At 37.0% G+C, this 24675-nt stretch overlaps 1 pseudogene; it reads left to right on the forward strand.

Annotated features, from left to right (window-relative positions):
- The first annotated feature begins 333 nt into the window (after positions 1 to 333).
- Positions 334 to 23319, forward strand: LOC116873020 (annotated as a pseudogene).
- The last annotated feature ends 1356 nt before the right edge of the window (positions 23320 to 24675 follow it).

The raw sequence follows: 24675 nt of genomic DNA on the forward strand, positions 1-24675 counted from the left end.
ATATACTCCACAACTACCCAAAACCCAAAAACTGTTAATACTAACATCAGACAAAAATACACATCAAGGTAAGGAGGAAAATGAGATATATCTCCTAATGATCCAGGGGTCTCCAGAGAAACCAGGATCTCCAGGGAAACAGAACCAATAGGATTGGTCTATCTATCAATCAATCAAGAGACTTACTATAAGGAATTAGCTCATTTAATTACAAAGGATAACAAGTCTCCAGATCTATAGTTGACAGTGGTATAGTTCCATTCTGAAAGCCAACAGCAGGAAAATGAAAAACAAAACAAAACAAAAAACTCATCTTCCAGTCCCAAGATAATCATGCAGAAGCAGTTACCTATTGCTCCTGGCAGTGGTGGCAGTGGTCGGTGGGCGGGGGATGGTGGGTTGGTGGGGGGAGTGTTAGCTTTTTGGTCTACACAGACCTTCAACTGACTGGATGAGAACCACCCACACTGAGGAAAAACAATGTGCTTTCTTCAGTTTGTCAACTGAAATGTTAGTCTCATCTGAAATACCCTCAAAGGCACACTGAGAATAATGTTAGACCAAAAAACTGCTCACCTATGGCCCAAACTGACAGGTAAAATTCATCACCATGATGATGAAAGGATTAATTCACCTAACAGATGTAAAAATCCTATCAATATGTGTCTCCTGAGGTTGGACGGAGGCACAGGTGACTAGAAAGTCTAAAAGGCAGAGACACCAGATAATGATGCCAAAGGTGCAAAATTAGCAATGGAGAGGTTGCTGCACGTAGGGAGGGCATTGCTTAGGTCTCCAGAGGTGTTCATGGTAAAGAAGGTATGAGCCTTCCCTGTCACAGGGAAAATGATGATAATGATAATGAATATTACATCCATCCATGGTATAGGTAGACAGATAGATACAATTTCATCTCAGCAGCTTTAGAAGTTAGTTCTATTTATTATCATCCCACATTCAGATGAGGATACTGAAGCAAAAGATACTAAGTAACCTGCCTAAAGTTACACAACCAGTAAGTGGTAGAACCAGGATTTGAACTCAGGTAGTCAGGTTCCAGAGTTCCTTTAGGACTGTGCAACATGAACAGAAAAGCCTTGACTAAATAAACTTCCAAAAGACTGGGAATAGGTAGGAGGAAAGCTAGGAGTCGGTCAAAGATCATTAAGTCCCTTTATCACAGGAACCTAAGACAGAAATAACTTTAACACCTACCAGGCCTCAAACCAGAAAAATAACACAGAAATAGCAAAAGAGTAAATTTAACTGCCCCCTGCCCCCACCATGAATCTCTTCTGCATTTCCCCAGTTTGCCCCCAGAGAGATTTGGAATTTCCATTTCTGGGAATAAAATATTACCTTCTTTAGGTTTCCATTGTTGATCCACAACCCTTCTTTTTTTTTTTTTTTAACAGAATCACAGTGTTAAAAAACAGCTTAACTCGTATTTGTTAGATTATTCTCTTATTCTGACTTCACTCTAAGAAGGATTCACATTATTACTTGTGGTTCATTATAATTTGCAAATTTCTAGTCTCACTGGGTATGTGTCCTCACTCCCAAAAAGGATCATATGCTTCTATTTGGAAACACAGGATAAATGAGAAGAGACCATAGATTAGTTGTTCTGTTTTTCTCCTAACAGTTTTTTCTTTGCCAAATCAATTAAGTAAACAAGCTGTAGTTTCCATTCTAAAAATAGAAAACACGCATTTACAGTTCCCCAAATATGTTTTCCTTTTCATACATAAAAGGAAATACTCAGAGGATTTAATTATAACAAGACTTTGACATTTGTAACATCAATATGATAGGTTAGTTAATGTTTGTCTGCTTTCTCTAAACACAGAAACAAATGGAAGGATCCAGCAAGCCAGCCTAAATGCTGTACCACAGCTGACAGGCTGGAAATTTGCCATATGGATACTATTATAGTTGCAATTAGCTGACAGCTCTTGGACAAAAAAAAAAAAAAAAAAAAAAAAAAAAATGCTGTTATTCCTTATAGAATTTCACAGTGCAGAGCAGAAATATTGAAAAAATTAATATAGTCTTATGGAAGTGATAATTGTTAAAGAAACAAAAAAGATCAAGAACAGCCTTTGTCATGAAGCTGCAAGAAGCCATGAATAAGGGCCTAAAATATTGCTTTCAAAAGGAGAATTCTGAAGCTGCTAGATCACATTACATTAGTGGGTCCTCCACTACCTGAAGGTAAGTTCCGATGACCTTTGGTAAACTGAAGCAGCTCTAATGTGAGGAAGCAACTATTATTAATTTGCAGTTGACCCTTGAACAACAAGGGTTTGCACTGTGTGGAGCCACTTACAGGCCGTTTTTGCTTTTCACTAAATATAGTACAATCCTGGGGCGCCTGGGTGGCTCAGGAGGTTAAAACCTCTGCCCGGCTCAGGTCATGATCCCAGAGTCCTGGGATGGCCCTGCATCAGGCTCTCCACTCAGCAGGGAGCCTGCTTCCCCTCCTCTCTCTCTGCCTGCCTCTCTGCCTACTTGTGATCTCTGTCTGTGATCAAATAAATAAAATCTTTTTAAAAAATAAAAAAAGAGTATTTTCTATTATGATTTTCTTAATATTTTTTTCTCTAGCTCACTTTTTTCTGAGAAGACTGGGTACAATACATACAACATAAAATATGTGTCAATCAGCTATACAAGACTATCGATCAATAGCAGCCTATTATTTGAGTTTTGGGGAAGTCAACCCTTACATGCAGATTTTCCACTGCATGGGGCTCAGTACCCATAGGCCCCATGTTGTCCAAGGATCAACAGTATAAAAAAAAATTTTTGTCATTTATTTATAACTATGTAATATATGTAAAAAAAAATTATGTAAAATTTATGTAAAAAAAATGTTTAAGCATTCCCAGGCTCACAAAATAACTTCTTATAGGTTTTGCTGATACCTTGGATACATCTTGCTAACAGATGCAGAAAATAACTTGAGATAAACACAGAGGTTCACAGATACGATTCAAAGCCCTAGCGGCTTAATGCGGAGAAGCTGAGTGTAGTTCTGCGTGTAGTTCCTGAGGAAGGCCTGAATGGCGCCACTCTTGCTGCTGGGGTGCACGCTGCCTCTGTAACCACTCACTGCAAAACAAATGTTGAATGCCATTTTTGCTTTTTTCTGTAAAAGCAAAATCCTATTCGGATTTCCATTGGTTAGCAAAAACAGGTGCTAACGCAGGTCTTTCATAAAGACAAAGTGTTTGTGATACACACTTTGGAAACACGGGGAATTACCTGCATTTTAAACTTCTAAGTTCAGCTGGGGGAAGATGCTAGAAGACAAAGACTGGAAAGATCTTGGGAAAGGCTTCACATTGGGATCGTTATTAAGACTAACAGCAGCGACATTAGCCAACAAGGATTTTCCAAAGAAAGAATTTTCCAAAGCCTCATTGGAATATCAGCCAGATTATTATATTTTACCTGAAATCTGCTAACTCTGCCTATTAACTTTTTAATCTAAGGTTTTTCACGGAGAGAGAATAGTTTTTTTATGCCCTTCTCAGTTTTTCCTCTTTCTGAAGAAAGTCCTAAAGGAGGCTAAAAAATCCTATTTAAAATCCAAGTTGTTGGGGCGCCTGGGTGGCTCAGTGAGTTGGCCTCTGCCTTTGGCTTGGGTTGTGGTCCCGGGGTCCTGGGATCGAGCCCCGCATCGGGCTCTCTGTTCAGCGGGGAGCATGCTTCCCCGCCCCCCCGCCCCCCGCCTGCCTCTCTGCCTACTTGTGATCTTTCTGTCAAATAAATAAGTAAAATCTTTAAAAAAAAAAAAGAAATCCAAGTTGTTGGGGCACCTTGGTGGTTTAGTGGTTTAGTGGGTTAAGCATAGAACTCTTGGTTTCCACTCAGGTCATGGTCTCAGAGTCGTGGGATCAACCCTGTGTGAGGCTTCACGCTCAGCACAGAGTCTGCTTAAGATTCTCTGCCTCTCCCTTTCGATCTGCCCCTCCCCCTGCTTTCTCTCTCTCTCTCACTCTCAAATAAATAATCTTTAAAAATTAATAAATGAAATCCAAATCATGTTTCTAAAATGAGAAGTTTCAGAGATTTCTCTATTGGCAGATTCATAAAATGGAAACACAGAAATAAAATTCCTTCATCTGCCATGTTATATACTTTTGCTCTTTCTCTGATCTTTATGTATTGTTATGAACAGTTAGACTTAGTTAGATATGAATCTCGGGTTAGACCTTCCTTCCTCTAGGAATCCTTTCATGACTCTTTCAAATGTTAAACACTTACGGGAGAATCCTTGATTAGCCCCAAAATATAGGACTTACACAAGACAGACTAGAAGAATATAAACATTTAATAATGTTATCAAAATGTGTTTTCATAGTATCCTATATTTCTTCTCTTACAGTACTTAGTATGCACCATATTGAATCTACTTATTTAATTTTTTTCCTCTACTAATCTTATAAGCCCTTTGAAAACAGAAAACCTGCCTTTCTGTTCATTGTTATATCCCCAAAGCTTAGCGCAAAGCCTGACACACAATGTAAACCCCGTAAATACAGGAGAGGAAATGATAAACTCAAATAAAGCCTACACAAAACTTCATATAGTGAATTTCTGACTCAAGACAAATATTTGAATATTGGACAGCATGTAAAAATAAGAATAAGCCAACAAAATCACCAGAGATCAGGGAGGGATGGTGGGTTCTAAATCAAGTATTTAGAGGATACTATAAAAAATGTGAGACATAGCAGCAAAACCTACCAACAAAGACAATTCACCATAAACAAGATGAAAATTGTACCAATTATTTTGTCCCAACTAAAATTAAGACTTAATGAAATCATCTCTTTTGTGAAGGAAGTCAGCAAGGAGAAACATAAGAACTCAGGGCAAGATGGCGACACAACAGGGAGACCTATGTGTGAGCTGTTAGAACTTGGGAAAGAAGTAGAAGGAATAAAAATGATTACAGAAATGACAAATTTTGAAGAAACACAAAGGAGAAGGGAAACTGATGAAAATATAGTAAGTGGCTTGAAGAGTACAAATGTAAGTATACAACATAAAGAAATGGAGTTAAAGAAAGTTGAGGAAAATTAAATGTAATGAGTACAGAAGACAAGCAAAATGAGCCAATATGTGCGGAACTGGAGTCTCCAAAGCAAAACATGAAAAGAAAAAACTGTAATATTTACATATGCAATTCTAAAAAATGTTTGCTGAATACATATACTAGTAAAAGTGAACCAGAATGATCAACACAGCAATACCCTGGTCAAGTTATTGTTTCCATGAACTTCTTTGAAGATCTACTTGGGAAATTGCTGGAGAAATAATGAAAAGAAAAGTCAGACTGAAATCATCTATTACAGAACATTGGCTAAAATAAAAATGGAGATTAAAAGGGTTTGACCACATATTTTCCATTTCCATTGTTCTTTATTTCCTCATGCATCTTTGAGTTTCCATCAGAAAAAGCTTTTTCTTTGCCTGAATAAAACCCTTTTAACATTTTCTTTGGGGCTGGGTTACTGATGGCAAATGTGCAGTTATTGTTCTTCAAAAATTTATTTATTTCATTTTCATTCTCAATGAAATGTTTCTCTCAATAAAGGATTCTTTTTGGCAGTTTCAAGTTACTATTTCATTATCTTTGAGATCACATAATTTTCTAGCAAAGAGTCACCGACCTGTGATCATCGCTTCTTTCATCTTTATTTAGTCAGCTATACCCTTAACATTTTCTTACATTTTTCTTCTTATATTCCTCTCGGTGCACCTGGGGGGGCTCAATCAGTTAAGCATCTGCCTTTGGCTGAGGTCATGATCCCAGGGTCCTAGGATGGAGGCCCGCATCAGGCTCTCTGCTCAGTGGGAAGCCTGCTTCCCCTTCTCTCTCTGCCTGCCTACTTGTGATCTCTCTCTGTCAAATAAATAAATAAAATTTTTTAAAAATAAATAAATAAACGATCTTTTTAAAAAATATTATATTCCCTTACTTCTCTTTCTCTCAATAGCCTTATTTACAAAAGAAGGCCTCACTTATGTGCCTTACACTCTCTTACTTATTTTCAGTCGACCTGTCCATGCTTATTCTGATATTTTCTTCTGAACTATTCACAAACGGTGCCCTCATCTGTATTTAATATGTTGTTAAATCTTTGCTGTTTATTTCTAAATTTGGTTATTATATTTGTTAGTCCTAAAATATCAGTTTTGGATAGTGTCTAATCCTGTCCAATTTTTTAAAAGATTTTATTTATTTATTTTGAGAGAGAGAGAAAGAGAGCACGCATGGGGGATGAGGGGCAGAGGGGAAGGAAGAGGGGGAGAAGCAGACTCCACTGGGCATGGAGCCCAATGCAGGGCTCCATCTCACAATCCTGGCACCATGACCTGAGCAGAAATCAAGAGTTGGATACTCAACAGACTGAGCCATCTAGGTGCCTCAATTCTCTGCCAAATGTTTAAGTTCATATTTTATCTCCTTTAGCCTGGGGTACCTGGGTGGCTCAGTCTTTAAGCATCTGCCTTCTGCACAGGTCATGATCTCAGGGTCCTGGGATCGAGCACTGCATTGGGCTCCCTACTCAGTGGGAAGCCTGCTTCTCCCTCTCCCACTTCCCCTGCTTGTGTTCCTTCTCTCTCTCTCTCTCTCTGTGTGTGTGTGTGTCAAATAAATAAAAAAATAAAATCTTTTTAAAAAGAAAATAAAAATTTTAAAAATCTCCTTAGCTCAATAAACTTGTTATTTCAGGATCTTTGATGAGTCTTTCCTGTTGCCTGTTTCTTAGTGTTTCTTTCAATCAGTCTTTCCTCTTCACATGCCTTGATACCTTGGATATTTTTTATTTTGTTCCAGACATTGTACTTGCAAAACTGGTTGTATAAATAATTTCAGTTGGGACTTAAGATGACATCAGCTTCTTCTAGAAGTGATTTATCTTTTGTTTCTGCCAGGGCCACTATAAACATGGGATTATCTTCATCATCTCCCAGAAATGGAAATGTTTCAGCACTAACTTCAGTCTCTATGAAGGCCTCTTTATATACACTTCACCCTTGCTCTTAGCTTGATCCTCTGGGATCTTTCTTCAAAGGTACAGTCATCTACCAGAGCCCAATTTACTTCACAGAGCTTCGACTCCAATTTCTGCTCCCCAAGAATTCTGCAGTAAAATCAGGGTGGACTCTTTTCTGGCATATTTCACAAATAATAATTACAAGCAAAAATTTAATTATAAACAAAAAAAGAAGAGTTTGGAGTTTCATATGGAGTTTCATATATAAATTTAACTATAAATCTGGAATAGAAAGGATGTTCTAACCATCATTCAGAATCCAGAGTCCTCAAAGAAAAGATTGATAATTTTCACTACATTAAACAAACAAGCAAACATTCTACATGTCAAGAAATACCATAATCAAACCCAAAAGGCAACCCAGGAAAAATATTTGTAATTCTTCCACAGACAAAGGACCTCTTACTAGAATATATTAGTGGCTAAAAATAAATTTAAAAATTGAAAAACAGGCAAAGGTCATGAAAAGGAAATGCAAGTAACTTTTAAACACATAAACAGATGCTCAAAATCATCTTTAATGAAAAATGTAATTAAACTACTTTGAGATGCCACTTTATCTTATCATATTGGCAAAAACTGGGAAGTTTGAGAAAACACTCCATTAGTAAGATGATGGGAAAACAGGCATCTTCACACATTGCTGACTGGAATATATATTAGTGCAATTACTATGAGCAAAAATCTGGCAATAACTATCAAAATTAAAGAAACCTCCAGTACAATAATCCAACATATGATATTTTTCAGATATACCTGCACAGGTGGAAAATTATATAGATGCACACATTTATTCATTGCAGCATAGTGTCTAACAGAAAGAGTTTACATTTATAATATCAAAATATATAACAGTAGGAGAAAGAGCAAATAAATTCTAGTATGAGGACTATAACCATTGTTTTTATTTTCATAGAAATACCACAAGCCCAACAACATTAAAATAATTAGTAATAATACAGACTAAAACTAAAAGCACAATGGCATAAAGCAACACAAACTCTAGTTCATAAGAAATCAGATAAAGTAAATAGAAATTTCTGTTAGTATTCTATGTTGATTTTGCAGATTTCTGTATGGACAGGAAGAAGAAGGGCCTTGTCAAGAAAAAGAGAAAATGAGAAAGAGGTCTGTTGGAATATATCATCCGTAAGTATGTTCTAGGGAAGTATATGAGAGGTATATTTTATAATCCTTTCAATAACAGAAAATAACTCTCAGTTGCCTTCAGAATTGAATGACAAATTGGCTTGAAATAAAATTATTAGATCAAAACCTTTCTCCTTCAAAATTCCACTGAAAGGGTCTCCTTCACACCCTATAATGGACTCGGTAATTCACATACATACACACACAGAGATATATCTTGCATTTCACCTTCTGTTACTAATATTGTATATGTAATTATTTCACTGATAAATTTTGTCCCCACCATCCTGGAAACCCCACAGTAATAGGGACTGTGATTATTATTTGCCTCTGATTCACCAAGGTTTGTGTAAGTACAGAGTAAGTACACAGTACGTATTTTTTTTATTACATATATTTTTAAACGAACAAATGAACAAACAAGTAAAGACAAAGAAAGTCCTTATCTATATTACTTCATCTTCCTCCCACATTTAGCATTAGAGCAAAGGCATCTGAAGAAAGGTAAATTTAGCTCTACAGTAAATAACCTGCATATTCTAAGTTCATGCTTAAAGGATTTTTAGTTCTCTTTTGAATTCAGTAAGAATTTTTCTATGTGTGAAGCTTCTTATAGTCTGTACCACAGAACTTTTTTTTTTTGAGATGAAATCATTTGGATTCAAAATTTAAATACACTTATTAAGATGTACTTATGTCAATCAGTGATACAAGATCTTGGGCAAAAATGTGAAGACAATAACAGTGGACGCAGAATGGCTCCCCTGTGCCAGACACTCTTCCAGAAGATTTATGAATAATAACCAGTTAATCCCAAATTAACTCTCTTGAGTTGGGTTAATTATATAGAGGAGGCAGCTGAGATAAACAAAGATTAAGATAAAATATATTTTTATCTTATTATTTTAAATAATATTTTGCAATTATATATTTATATCAGATAAAACAAACCGTGAAGACAGTTTCCAAAGGAGAGAACCGCCTGGGGGACAAGAGACGCTTCGTAATGCTTAAGATAAATATCATTAAATGAATATAAAATATGTATGCCTATGCACAGAACAGATGTGTAAAAGAAACTCAGCAGAGGTTACTTCTGGGGGAATGAAGAGTCTACAGTGAGAGGAGGATTGATATTTTACTATAAACATATTTGTCCTTTCTGAAAGATTTGCTGTGTACAATGTTACACTTTCTGTTAAAAAAAAAAAAGAGGAAAAATATTACCTATTCTGAATGTGCGTTATTTATGTTCTACTTGGCAAGAGATACCAACTGAAGGGAGAAAAGCCAAGGCCCAAACTGTCAATACCACAGTCTCGCTCATGGTCAGTCCTGTTTGAACAGAGTGTTTAGGGTAATTTACAAACACAAAAAAATACGTATTTTGTAAGTATTATGATTGTGCTTTTGGGAAAAACATATTCTAAAAATATAGTTTGTTTCCCTTTCTTTGAATCATTTTATATGTTCATTTTAAAAGGCCCTTGTGAAATGTATTCCCACTGTAATATATAACTGCTCACTAGTCACTTTATTAATAGAAAGCTGCATGGTGCCCCGTCCATCAGGAGTAACTGGTATTCAGTATTGCTTTGAAAACAGCACCAGTTTTTGATCTCCATAATTCCAGCTTTATAATCATTCAACATCTGATCAGGAACAAATCTCATCATTTTCAAACTATATTGAGGTGGGATGATGAGATATCAGTTCAAGATATATTGTTTCAGTTGAAAGGGAAAAACACCTGTAAAAAAAAAATCTACTTGTCTGTTTCAAAATGCCTTTATTTTTTTTTTAAAGCTGTAATAATGGACAAGAAATACATGATAGGAGACTCACAATAAGAGGAGCCACAACTGCTTGTTTTGCCTTCAATTCAATCAGGCTCACCAAAGAAATAATAATGCACAGGACGGGATGGGATGGGATTGGCAGTGCTTTGTTAACTTTTGAGCTAAGTACAGGCAACCCTGAACCATAAGGAAAGCACCTAATCCCTATCAAAAACACATGTTAAATAAGTATATATCTGATGTAAAAGGTCTCACCTCATTTGGGGAGATGTGGGTGAACAGCGATAGCGGACATTTACCGACACATTCCAGCTGACCTTGCACTCTTCCATTTACTATCACATTTAATATCCAGGTTTTGGGGGTTTTTTTTTTTAAGATTTTATTTATTTATTTGACAGACAGAGATCACAAGTAGGGAGAGAGGCAGGCAGAGAGAGAGGAGGAAGCAGGCTCCCTGCTGAGCAGAGAGCCCAACGCAAGTCTCGATCCCAGGACCCCGGGATCATGACCTGGAGCTGAAGGCAGAGGCTTTAACCCACTGAGCCGCCCAGGCACCCCGATATCCAGGTTTTTTAATGTTCAAGATGGTGAAGCAAGTGCCGCCAGGCTAAGTGACTAAGTCAAAACAAAACCCTCTAGAAACGGAAGAGGAAACCCTCAAATCCAGGATCTGAGCATTCTAAGCTCAGAGTTGAGCATACATCATTTATTCACCAAATATTTATTTAGCTTCTCTCTGCCAGGTCCTCCTCAAAGACCTTGCAATGCCATCCTCTACCGGGAGAGACTGATGGTATCCTGTGGACCAACTTTCTTGTTTAAATAACATTTGCAATAAATTATATGATGTCCAGGTAGAGTGCGCTGTATTTAAGACGGAGGTTGGGTCTCTTAGAGTAGAGGGATGAGCCCAGCACTCAAGGAGTAAAAGCAGTAGCCCGTGTAAAGCAGAAGGAAGAACTCACAAGCAGAAAGAAAAACACAGTCCCTGAGGTTTTAAGAAAGAAGTGAGGCTGTTTGCAGAGAAAAAGGAGGCTTGTGCATGGGACGGTAAAAGCAGAGGGAGAATGGCACGAGTGAAAAACCATAGAGGTGGGAATGGGGTCAGAATATATAAGACTTTATAGATTCTGGAAGAGTTTGAATTTTATTCTCAATAACATAGGAATTCACTTAAGGGGTTTAAACCAGAAAGATTCTAATTTATATTTTTTCAATGTAAAATTTTCTTGGTGAGTAAGTAGATGATGGTACTACCTGCTTAAGCAGACTTTATAACTTTTACTCAGACAAAGATAGTTTTGAGAATAAAACGAGGTATTCCTGATAGTTACTCTATGATGACAGGTCTACACTAGGACTGTCCCAGGTGTATTTGTTAGCTTTTCCTGCAACATACTTCTCACTGGATTTAAACAACACTTATTCAGGTCATTTCTATTCAGCTATTTCAATTCTAAGATTCAGTTAGAAGCATTTTGTGGTCTGAGCCTGCTTGAAGGATTTCCTCGGGGCTCACAGGCAGATTGGAGAAGGCCAGTCTGAAGCTGTGGTAAGTAATCTAAGATGGTCTTTGAATCACTTTGAACCACTATAGACTCATATGTCTGGTTGTTGTCAGCCAGGGATATTTGGGCAAATGTGTCACTGGTCTCTCATTATCCATCAGGCTGGCTGACTCAAACAGTGGCAACAGGGCTCTACAAACAACAAAAGTTGAAGCTACAAGACCTCTTGAGGCCTAGGCTTGTAAATTATATGAGTCATCGTTTCTACTACATTCAATGTGTCAAAGAAAGATACAAAGTTAACCTTCGGTTTAAGGAGTGGAGAACCACACTCCCCCTTTTGGTGAGAGCTACTGTGAAGTTTTGTGGCCATTTTGCACACTCTAGCACCAGGCACAGCGGAATGTATGCTCACGCTGCATTTGCTGAAATGCGGAAAACTAAAGGACAGATTCTTTCCAAGTACCACAAAACGAAGGCAATTCTACCACTGGCAGACTTCAGTCTCAGAATTATGAAAACATCTCCTTTGGAAGGTATATCAGGACTTCAAAGCACCAAAGAGAGTTAACAGTCTGGAGGTTGTATAGATGGGCTCTCTGTATTAGAATAATCCTTTAAACCCTCCCTAACACAGCCATATTCTCAGAATGAAGCAGGTATCTTTAAAGCAGATGCTTGTATCAGGTATATTCACTGAGTAGAGTGGTTAAGCATAGAAGATATCTGCCTATTTCTGGTCCTATGCCTCCTGGTCTCTTGTACTGCCTCTGGGGCCATATCCTTTCACAGCCCAAGGATTCTTACCCTTTGAGAAACATGGCGATGGCAATTGCAAAAGAAATTCAGAGAAGTCAGGATGAAATTCAGAGTCTCAGAGCAAGAGGAAGGATGTGCCAGGGTCTCATCATCTGAAATGTTCTCAGCTTTAATCCTTGTCTGATATTCCCATGGCCTCTTGCCTAGAGGGCAAGATCTCCACTAGTCCACACTGTAAACACATCCCCAGGTCCTCCTGCAGCTGATCAGCAACCAATGGATCCAGAGTTTACAGAAGTCTTTAAAAAAAAAACAAACAAACAGGAGCGCTTGGGTGACTCAGTGGGTTAAAGCCTCTGCCTTCGGCTCAGGTCATGATCCCAGGGTCCTGGGATCGAGCTCCACATCAGGCTCTCTGCTCAGCAGGGAGCCTGCTTCCCCCTCTCTCTCTGCCTACTTGTGATCTCTGTCTGTCAAATAAATAAAATCTTTAAACAAACAAACAACCTTCCCAGAGTGTCTTGACAAACTACCAGGTTTAGGAATCATTGATATTATCAAGTTTATACATGAACCTAGATTCCTCACTTAATTTTGTTGCAAATGGCTTGGTGTTTTCTTGAAACCTAAAAAAATCATAATGTATGAATTATGTCCTAAGAAAATACAAATTATTTTGTTTTCTTTGAAATACTTTTAATAGACAAAGAGCATTTTGTGTCACTGAATACAAGCATATGTTATTTTCTTGTGCTTGTCTTTACTGTGTTTGGCAGGTATTCCATTTTTCACAAATGGAAGGTTTGTTTCAAACCTATGTCGAGCAAGACTACCAGAACCATTTTTCCAAGAGTTTACTCAGTTCATGTGTCTGTAATACATTTTGATAATTCTCACAACATTTCAAACCCTTTCATGATTACTATATTTTTATGATGATCTGTGATCAGTGGATTATGACTTGCTGAAAGCTCAGATGATAGTTAACAATTTTCAGCAATAAAGTAGTTTTTAATTAAGATGTGTACATTGTTTTTTAAACACAGTGCTATTGCATATTTAACAGACTACAGTATAGTGTAAATGTAACTTTTATATGCACTGGGAAACCAAAAAATTCATTTAACTCACTTTATTGCAACACTCACTTTATTGTGGTGGTCTGGAACCATACTCACAATATCTCTGAGGTATGCCTGTAAAGAAATTCCTATAGTAGGGGTATACTTTTCAGATTTCTGACACTGGGACTAACTAAAATTAGATTTAGTTTCTTTGGGATATGGCTGGCAGATGCCACTTCAATGTATTAAATCTTCAAGATGGGTACATTATTCTCCTGAAAAGAAAGCTAAAATGTATAAAAATGAAAAGTAGCAACAACAGAGCACACAGAAAAGAAAATTTCTGCTCAGTAACACATAAACTAGTGGAAAGCAGAATCCATGCAAAGAGCAAGGTTTGCTATTTCTTTCCTTTGTGTATACCAAACACTGTTAAGATAATAGCAATAATGTCTATATAATGTCTGTAATGTCAGTAATCATTGAGTCTTATAGCATGGCCTCCACAAGGCTTTTCACTAAGCTTGCTACTAGCATTAGTCTATTAATCTGCACCAAAATCATGAGGCAGGAGTACTATCTCTATTTTTTTAAATAAGATTTTATTTTATTTTATTGACAGAAAGAGACAGAGATCACAAGTCGGCAGAGAGGCAGGCAGAGAGAGAGGAGGAAGTGGGCTCCCTGCTGAGCAGAGAGCCTGATACGGGGCTTGATCCCAGGATCCTGAAATCATGACCTGAGCCGAAGGCAGAGGCTTAACCCACTGAGCCACCCAGGTGCCCCTATCTCTATTTTAAAGATAAAGAATCCAGAACATAAGAATGTTAAGCAGCTTGTACAACTTGCATGCTGGTGAGCGATAGAGCTGGGATGGGACCAGGTCTTCATAACCCAAAAACCCATCTAGTCAACCATTCCTACAAGCTGAGCTAGAAGGAGAAGAATAGGGGCAGAGCAAAGGCAGAGAAGGTGACAAGATCTGAAAACATGGTCGTGATTTCTCAACATATGCTTAGTAATGACTACAAATTTGACTTACAAACTTGAGATGCTCCCAAACCCAGCAATCAATGCACAATTCAGGTAAATATGCAACTACTCTCAGAGGGAAATGAAGAACCTCACGTTCTTTCACACTCTTCATCTTCTAATCTTTTACACTTTGAGGATATTATTAAGCTAAAATGTAGGTGTTTTTTCCTTTATTTAGGGGGAGGATTGTTTGCTTTTGTCTCTATATAATCATATCTGTCAATGAGATAAAATTTCTCTGGTGCTTTATCAATGAAATGTCATAGTATTCAAGGACTGCCCACCAAATGGACAGAGTTCACTGGTGGGAATTGAGTGATAAGCCCAATTGAGTGGGTCTTTTTCCAAAGGGCAGAGAAGAATCAGCGTAACTCCTCCTCTTCCACATACCATTATATAGATCTCCCCATAAGGAAAAGGACATTTCACCCATTTGGCAAGTAGTTTAGGAATTTTTACAACTAGTAAAGAAAAGTTAGCCAAATATGGATTATAGCTAGGAATAATTTTACCTGAAAGTGATCTGTATCTTGACTGATAGTAAACAGTACAGATCATCTGCATATAATCTACACTGGGACTTTTGCTGAAAAGGCTTTCCAAATGATTAGTAAAGACATATATCATACATTTATATATCTCTTCTTTTTGCTTATTATTTATATTTTAAATGGGGATTTGTCTTTTTAAATTTCCACAGAAAATGCTTTAAGTTGTTTTATTAGATATATTCCAAAGAGACAACATTTCTAGTAAATGGAATATTTAAATATCTATAATGGATCTTTATCTTCTTCTGAATTTCATACACAGAGAATAGCAGAGAAATTATTATGATGTAAGATTTTGTTTGAATTATTAGGAACTGCCTACCTTCATTTTAAGTACAGTCAACAAATCAAACTTTATTATTTTTTTTAAGTACCATAAAATCTCCCTTTCAGTGCCACATGCTGGGTTCAGTTATTTGAATGTATCTAGATGAATGCCAAGAGAAGGGGACCATGTATTTTCTGGAACTTTGCTCTTATTTCATAACCCACTTGTTACCTCCTGTTTTCAAGACCAAAGGAGAGCTATAGAAGGATGTAATGGAGGTAGACCATTTGGCCCAAATATCAAGTGTTTAGAGACCTGTGCATATGCTCTAACAAAGTAAGGTAGAGTGATGTTTTATTATAAATACATACCTCCTGAAATCCATCAATGCTAGCTAAACATGAGTGAGAGGGCAAGGTCAGGGGTAAGGATTCTCATGATAGGAAAATTGCATGGGTCTTAACATAACTCGTAGAGTTTATTTTCATCTTCCTATCTTAATAAAAAAATTTTTCTTTCAAATGTTCCGTTTAAGTTGTTTTCTCATAATTGCTGATAAGGAAGGAAAATATTTTTTTTCTTCAAATAATTTGAAGAAAATTATTCTTCAAATAATAAAATCTTCTATCTGTAGCTAGCCAGAATTTTAAGGTGTGTCAAGAACCCCACTTAAAAGAAGCATATAAAAAACAGATCTATGCTCAGCCTATCTGGGGGGGAAAAGCCTTAAAATTCATTTTGTGGAGCTGAATGACTAAGAAGAGCTGTCTACATTAATCAGATTGAAGAAGAAATGGCCAGATATCTATTAAGTGCTGCATGGAGACAGAAACCGACAATCAAAGCTAGAAAGTTTTAATGAAGAGACTTAATTAAAATATACATCATCTTCAGAAATAAGAGTCCTTAATTCTGAGAAAAATCACTGCCAAACTTAGCTCAGCTGTACTAATTAAAGAGATTGGGAATTCAGAAAGCTATCCTGCTAGAAAAAGGTATGCTAAGGAGCAACTTTACAGAATCCCGCCCAGAGAGTATATTGTTGGGGCTCTGATCTTATGGCTGAGACTCTTGAAGATTTGGGGCAGGAATAGGACTTTAAATGATACCCACAGAAGACCCCCTCATGAAGTACAGAATTCTCATGTAAACATCCTGACATCCAAGAACCTCAATGCCAGAGACAATGATTCACTAAATTCTTTGGTCAATTTTTGAATATCTCAATTTAACAGGAAGTATTGTCTTCAAGTGAGCTGACTCTATCTCTTTGAGGTTTTTACTTATTGTTTAAATCTTGCTCTCTAAAATTATCCAGATGAAGTCTAACTCTATTTTGCTATACCTGTATCTGTTACATCTTTTTTTCTTTTTTCTTTTCTAACACAGCAGGATTCCCTAATGTTTCTACTGTGCCTCATAACCTCCTTTCAGACCTTACCGCCATTAGGGTCAGTCCCTTCTGGAAGAAACGCAGCTGCCGTTCTTCTTAAACTGTGATACCGCAACGTCTTATCTGTTCAGTGTGTCATATAATAGGACTATTGCCTTCAGTGCTTTGGGGTCTCAAATTTTGTAACTGCTACCTAATTTTGCATTAATACTTCAGCAGTTACAGTGCACTGTTGGCTGATTTTGAACTTGTAATCAACTAAAGCTCCTGTCTTTTTCTTATGAACAGCACTGAGCCAGGTTCATCAATATTTTGTACTTCATCAGTGATTAATTTAAGTCCAAGTTTGTTTCATCTTTATTGAACAAATGATCAATGTCCACTTTAAGAAAAATTAGAAAATATAACAAGCCAGCAAGATGAACAAGAATAAAAATTAAGTATAAATCATCCCTTTTATTCCAAACATTTGAAGACAACCAGCATTTCCATTTTGGTAAATATTTTATCAACCTCTTTTTCTATGCATACCTATGCTGGCCATTGGATATTTATGTGCATTTTTTGTGCACACATACAACATGTAATTATATATATTCTATGATCTTATGAACTATTTCCAAGCTGTAACTTTGTAAACATCTTTAAATTTTTAAGATACATATTTATTCATATATATTTTTGCATGAAATGGCTTCACAATATTCCAGTTTTAGATATAACAACACTGTTCAAGGTACTATGGCCATGTAAAAAAACCACTTCAAAATGTAGTAACTCAAAACAACAGTCTTTCTTTTGCTCTCAAATCTCAGTTTGGAATAGCTCAACAGACAACTCAAAAGTAGAGTTCTGCTCTACTTAGAATCAGCTGTAGTGGCTCAAAGCCTGGAGGCTGATTTTATCTGAACTCTCATTCACTTACATGAACACTAGATGCCGGCTTTCTACGAATACCTACATGTAACCTTGCCATTTGGTTTGGGCTTCCTCACAATGTGGAAACACAACAAACAGGGTTTTGAGGGAGGAAAAATTCCAAAAGAGACAGAACTAGATGGAAAGTCATATTGCTTTTAAACATCACTTTCAGCATATTCTATTCAATGAGAGAGCCAGAAAGTCCTACTCAGATTCAGGAGAAGGCAAAACAGACTCCAACTGCAAACGGGGGAGGGACAAGGTTAAGGAAGAGCATGTGGGACTGGAAATATTTTTGTGACAATTTTGGGAAATTACTATGGCCACAGCCGTAATTCATTTAACCTACTTGACATTGTTTAAATTTTCCACCATTATAAAAAATGCTGCAGAAATATTTCTCAAATATTCATTTGTGGGCATTTACATAATGATTTCCCTAGGATATATTCTGAGAACAGTGATTACTGGGTCAAAGTTTACCCACATTTCTAAGGCTTTTGATAGATACTGGCAAATTGTCATTCAGAAACATGATGGCAATTTAGACCCTGATCACCGGTATATGAATGGAAAAGTCTGTTTCCTAAAGACTGGGTATTATCAGACTTCTTAATATTAGCCAGTACTATATTATTGTTATTTAAGTTTGAATTTCTTCAGTTATGAGTACTTTTGAACATTTTATATGTCTACAGGTTATTCATATTCTTAGAAATTGCTTTTTCTTGGCCTTCGATCACTTTTCTTTTGATCTCTCTCTTTGAAGTGTTTCAGTGTTTTCTGTATTGAGGACATTAAACCTTGTCATATATATTGCAGTGCTTTTCCAATTTGTTATTTGCCTTTTATACCCTATGTAAGTTTCCTGTATTTTCCTGTATTCAAAAGAACATTCATTTCTTAATAATGGTTGGAGGCCTTCTTCAAGACATACATTACATAAAAATTAACCTATATTTTCTTCCAGTACATTTTTTAAGATTTAGTTTTTATAGAGACTCTTAAATAAATTTGGTGTATGGAAAGAAATTTTTAAAAACCTTTATTTTTTTTCTAAATAATTTTCTTGGAAATCATTTATTTAATAATTCATTTTTTCTATTATTTAAGATGACACCTTTATCTCAAACCAAATACTTAAATATACTAGTTCCTGACATTTTGATTTTCTATTTGCCTCCATTTATCTGTCTATTGCAACTTGTTTGTCTATCAACCTACTCTTCCACTTTCCTCAGTGTATTCTTATTACACTATTATAGATACTGCTGCTTAATGGACAGTGATATGTAAACTTTCTTGTTTCTTAAAGCCGTTTGTAAATCTGATAGAAGTTTTGGATTCTCCACCTAAGAACTAGTTTCTCTACCTAGAAGAATTCTGTACCAAAAAATTGTTTCAATCAAAAAATAAATAAATAAATAAAAATAAAACCAAAAAATTGTTTCAATCAGTTTTTCTACAATTATCCATTTCTGAGATCCATATGAGGGTTTCATCTTTGCACAGAGATTATGAATTTAACTCCTGAGTATTTATTATTTAGACTGTTATTGTGAATGAGTTCTCTTTTCCATTTAATATTCTGTTATGTTGTTTTGTTTATAACATATAGGAAAGCTGTTGATTTTTTAAAAAACAATTCTTTTCTTTAATCCGTCCACCTTTTTGAATTCTTTCAATTTCAAATTTAAATGTTTTCATTTTGAATGAATAAGTCATGGGGATGAAAACCGCAACATAAGGGATATATTCAGCAGCATTGTAATAGTGTTGCGCAGTGACAAATGGTATCTACACTTGTGAGCAAAACATAATGTATAGACTTGTCAGATTACTATTTTGTACACCTGTACAACTAATGTAACATTATGTGTCAACTATGTTTAAATGAAATAAAAATGTTTTCATTTTAAATCCTTGCTGTGTTCTCTGTAGACAACCAAATTATCTGCACTGAATATAGCATTGCCTTCTCTTTTACAGTATTTAAATATGATATATATCATGTTAGAATATTTACAGCACATGTCATGGTTAGAATATCTAAAACAATGCCAAACAATAATGGAGATAATATACTTTTATTTTATTCATTTTTTAATGCATAAGTTACTTTAAATGCAACTAGTCTTGCCTGGCTACCTGTGCAAGATTAAAAAAACTCTTTACTGTGCTCAGTTTCCTTCTGTTTTTCATAAGTTTTTGTTCTATTCCCAGTTTATTAGCCATAAATATCTTTTTAAACTTTTTATTGAGATATAATTCACTAACCATAAAATTCATTCTTTTAAAGTGTACATTTAGGTTTTAGTATATTTACAAAATTATGCAACCATTACCCTTAACTAATTCCAGAACATATCATCACTCCAAACAGAAGACATTCATTAGTAATCACTCCCATTCCCCACTTCCTCCAGGCCCTAGTAACCACATCTACTTTCTGTCTCTATGAATTTGTCTATCCTAAACATTTCCTATAAATACTTTCTTATCAAATTGAGCCCATTATTTACAACTCTTAGAGAGATTTCTAAATTCTGATTCTACTCCAGATTACATTAACTATTAATTTTACACTGCTAGATGAATGTTAATTAGTTTTATAAGTATGCCTCTGTGTTCTAAGCCATTGCTAAATTTTAAACAGAATTGTGCCAATTATTTGTGCAACTGCTATGTAGGAATCTTCTATTACCTTGTTATAAGAAGCTAAAGTTTGCTCATCTTTAGAATCATCTTGTCTGCGGGTCTCTATGTCGCCTTCAAGCACGTCTTAAAAAGCTATTAAGTGATTAGGTAAAAACTTGTTACATTGCTTCTGGTATACCAGCCAAACCCTTCCAAATCTTGAAATTAAGGTTTTTTGTGGGGTTTTTTGGTAAAATTTATTCTAAATCACCACATAGCAATTCCTACAAATCAATATACTCTTTCTCTATGTGAATAAACTGTCCCTCTCATAACAAAATTCAAACTCTTCTCTCATATTAACTGCAAATCTAAATCCCCACAATATTCAGAATAAAACCCTATATTAAAAAAACAAATTGTTAGTGTTTCCCTACTCTAAATTTTGTGACCTTTCCTTTTTCCATCACATCTCAAAAATCACAGATAATGTGGCAATTGTTAAATCACCACTTTAGTGTCTACTTTCTATACCCTTTAGTGTCTCCTATAGGAGAAAGAGTGAAAGGGACAGCAGTATAATTCACATCAATAGCCAAGTTGCTATTAATTATTGTAACAAATGATTCAATTTCTCATTCCTCCCCCCCAAACATTTGAGTAATATAAATTATGAAAGATGAAGAGTCATGGACTCTGACAAGCATGGCATCAGAAGGGCCCAAGGAGTGGTCCCATGGAGTGGCATCTTCAGGCCCTGTCCCCACAGAGCCCAGTGACCTGCCTCCAGGGCAGGGCTAGACCTGGCCACCAATCCACAACAGAGAGGGAGGGATGGAGCTACTATGTCCACCCAAGCTCCTCTCAACGTCTAGTTATCCCCAACCAACCCCCAGTGATTTAGCTGTTCCAGACAAGCAGACAGAGCTGGCTTCCCACCAGGGTAGGGTTACAGCCACCCATCTGTTAGAATCAGCCTCTTTCTAATACGCTCATTTACAAAAGAGCTAGAGTTCCTCAACCCATCAGATCTCTGACCTCCTGTAGTGTGTATACACACATGTGCATATTGTAGAACTAGAACAAAAATGGAGTCACTTATGTTAAGGACAAAATGAAGTTGGCCAGTACAGTCACATTAAAGAAAAACAAAACAAACTTACCTAAGTTACAGAAATGTATAGCTCTTCTCAAAAATCAGCAAAGGATGCCAGCCAATCCCCAAACACCAAGTCTGTTATGTCATCTTGGGACTTCCTTGTTCCACTGACTGGGCTACCCTGATCCAAATAAGGAAAAAGACCACAACTAGGCAACATTCTGCATTTGCCTTATTAAAATCCTTTATTCTGGGGGATCCTGGGTGGCTCAGTCAGTTAAGCAACCAATTCTTGATTTTGCCTCAGGTCGTGATCTCAGGGTCCTGGGATAGAGCCAGCACTACCTCCCTGCTCCTCCAGGAGTCTGCTTGAGAGTTTCTCTCTGTTTCTCTACCCCTCCCCCCCACTCACGGGCTTGCGCTCTCTCTCTCTCTCTCTCTCTCTCAAATAAATAAATACATTTTTTAAAAAGCCCTTTAGTCTGTGAGCAACTCGGAACTCACAGCTCCCATAGCCTTGAGTTTCCCAGTTTGCAGGTCAAAACCCTTGCAATAAGCTCGTCTTTCTGCTTTGTTTTATTCAGTGTGCAGAGTTCAGCAATACAAACCTGTGTGCACATGGGGGCCAGGACCAAGCTCCACAGTGAATGATGCATCCCCTTCCCCAATGAAGAAATGACCAAGAAAAAAAAACCCAAAAAACAACTTTAAAAAAATGGGGAAGGGCGAGGAGAATGCTCCACACTGCGTCTCCGTGTGAGCCTCGCAGGTGGAACTCTCACTAGAAGTAGAAAGTACCTCCTCGGTGCGTAGCATTAGCACCTGATGAAACTGGCTGATCTGCACCAGGTGTGGGACAGGAGATGGTGTAGAGACCACTGCATCCCCTGGGATTCGCCACCAGGAGCCGCACTTTAACCAAGATCCCAGAGATCGAAGCTAAGATGGCTCAGACTCAAGAAAAACAAGGCCATGGCACACTACCTAAGCCCGATTAAGGCTTGCGTTTCTAAACTTTGCAGAGAACTCATTACTCCAGAAGGTGGTGGTAGTGGGCTAGGAGAAGATTTGGATGTAGCCAAGACAGGTGATGCACAAATACTGGGTTTGTGGATTTTCCATCTGTGGAGAAGTCAACACGGCTCAGTAACTGGCAGCGGTATTATTTCAGCACGAAGCCTGAGTTCACCACTCTCGCTACAGCTCCTGGTGTCATCACATACAAAGGTGCCAAGACCCAGCTTCTGGATCTCCCAGTTATCAATGAGGGTGCTAAGAATGGGAAAAAGTAAAGGAAGTCATTGTAGTGGCCCGGGTGTGTGACTTGATCCTGATTGTTCTGGATGTCCTGAAACCACTGGGACATGAGAAGATCACTGACTACAAGCTGGGAGGCTTTAGCATTCACTTGAACAGCAAACCCCTTAACATTGGCTTTAAGAAAGAGGTAAGGAAAGCATCGATCTCACTGTCACTTGCCCTCAAAGTGAGCTGGATGCTGAAATTGTGAGGAACATTCCACCTGAATATAAAATTAGTAATGCCGGTGTGGCTCTGCACAGTGATGCCACGGTACATGACTTCATTGACATGGTGGAAGGAAATAGAGTCTATATCCTTTGTATCTATGTGTTATATAAGATTGATCAGATCTCCATTGAAGAATTGGATATCATCTATAAAGTGCCTCACTATGCATTTATCTCTGCCTATCACTGCTGGAATTTTGGTGACCTGCTGGAAAATATATGGTACTAACAAAAACTGGTGAGGATTTCACCAAGCCCAAAGGGAAGTTGCCAGATTACACACCTCCAGTAGTGCCACCTTGCCCCAGAATCACATGGAGGATTTCCACACGAATATTCACAAGAATCTTATCAAAGAATTAAACATCTTTCAGTCGGGGGTGGGGGGAGTGTCTCTCTGTGAAACACGATTCTCAATAAGTGGGTTAAGACCATGCATTAGAGAATGAGAATGTCATTCATTGTGGAAAAATTGAAGCCTTCTTCTTTCCCCAACTGCCAGGCCAACCACAGCAGCTTTCCCCATGACCAAGCATTCTATCCCAGGTCCCTTCTGGGTTTGGCAGCCACAAGATCAGGAATCATAGGAGGAAGATGGAGACACCCATGCTGAAACTTCACTTTTCTTATCTTAGTGTCACCTTGTATACTGAACTGCATAAAAACCTGGTAGAGGGGGAAAAGTCACACTGGGTAAGGATTTCACAAATATCTACCTGGGGATTCATAATTATGGTGGTCATAGGGTTATAAACATTTTTGCAATCTTGTTCAGGGCATGTGTATGCAAATCTGAAATGTGTAAACAAGAACACCTATACCTGAGGTGAGGTTAATGAATGTTTAATGAATTTGTGAGTGACATAACCTTTCAGTGACAGTGCTCACTCTGATTTCAATGCATATAAGATATATCAGTAATTACTCATTTAAAGTTTTGCCTTTCACTATTTAATTAGTAGGAAATAAAGACAAACCTAAATGGGTTTTATTAGTGAAGAAAATGGCAAAATATAATAACTACCAAAAAAGAAAAAATTTTTACAAAAGCTCATCTAAGACCAACTTTGTTGTTTTTAACACTATTTACAGAAATATATTAAGATAAATATAAGCTTTATGGCAACCCAAATATTTCATGTTTGATTTATCAATATGATGGATAGGAGCTGTTACAAAACAGAAGGTAAATCCTTAATATATTCAATTCTAGAATGTGTTCATGACCTTTTTTGCTTTGTGCCACATAATGAATTATTCATAGAGCATTGATAAGAATGTGACATACAGTCTTAGACACACTGGATCAGATCACTGAACTGGGAGGTGAAGGCTGTAATTCTCATTTTGGCTGTCATTACCCATGTGGCCCTGGCCAATTCACTCATTTATTCACTCAGCAACATTTCAGAAAACTTTTGCCATCTGCGATGAACTCTACTATGCAATGGGATATAGCAGTTAACAAAATGTCCCTGACTTCATAGAGCTTACAGTCCGGTCATTTAACCTCTAGTCAAGACACATAATTTCTTTGGTCTCAAGTGTTCTCATCTATAAAATAAAAGAATTGGGTATTTACAAAATCCCATCAAATGCTCCTGAGCCTTCATCAGTAAAATATTTGCTCTCAGTCATGTTCTCTGTAATGATTGTAAGTTGTCCTGAGTTATGCACCCCGTGTTGCAAGATCCCTATGTGACCGCTAGCAATTGTTCCTTGACCAAATGGCATTTGTACTATATGATATGTCAAATGCTACCACAATACTTGCTAAACATTGCAGGTGTGCATCCCAGAGTCATGAGCTCTTTAAGTTCCATTCCACAACTCAGAGCATTCCAACCAGTGTGGGTGAGCTTTGTGGTTGTGAGCAGAAAGCAA

This window comes from Lontra canadensis, unplaced genomic scaffold (genome assembly GCF_010015895.1).
Source record: "Lontra canadensis isolate GAN:19392208 unplaced genomic scaffold, GSC_riverotter_1.0 scaffold2, whole genome shotgun sequence".
NCBI classification, from domain to species: Eukaryota; Metazoa; Chordata; class Mammalia; order Carnivora; family Mustelidae; genus Lontra; species Lontra canadensis.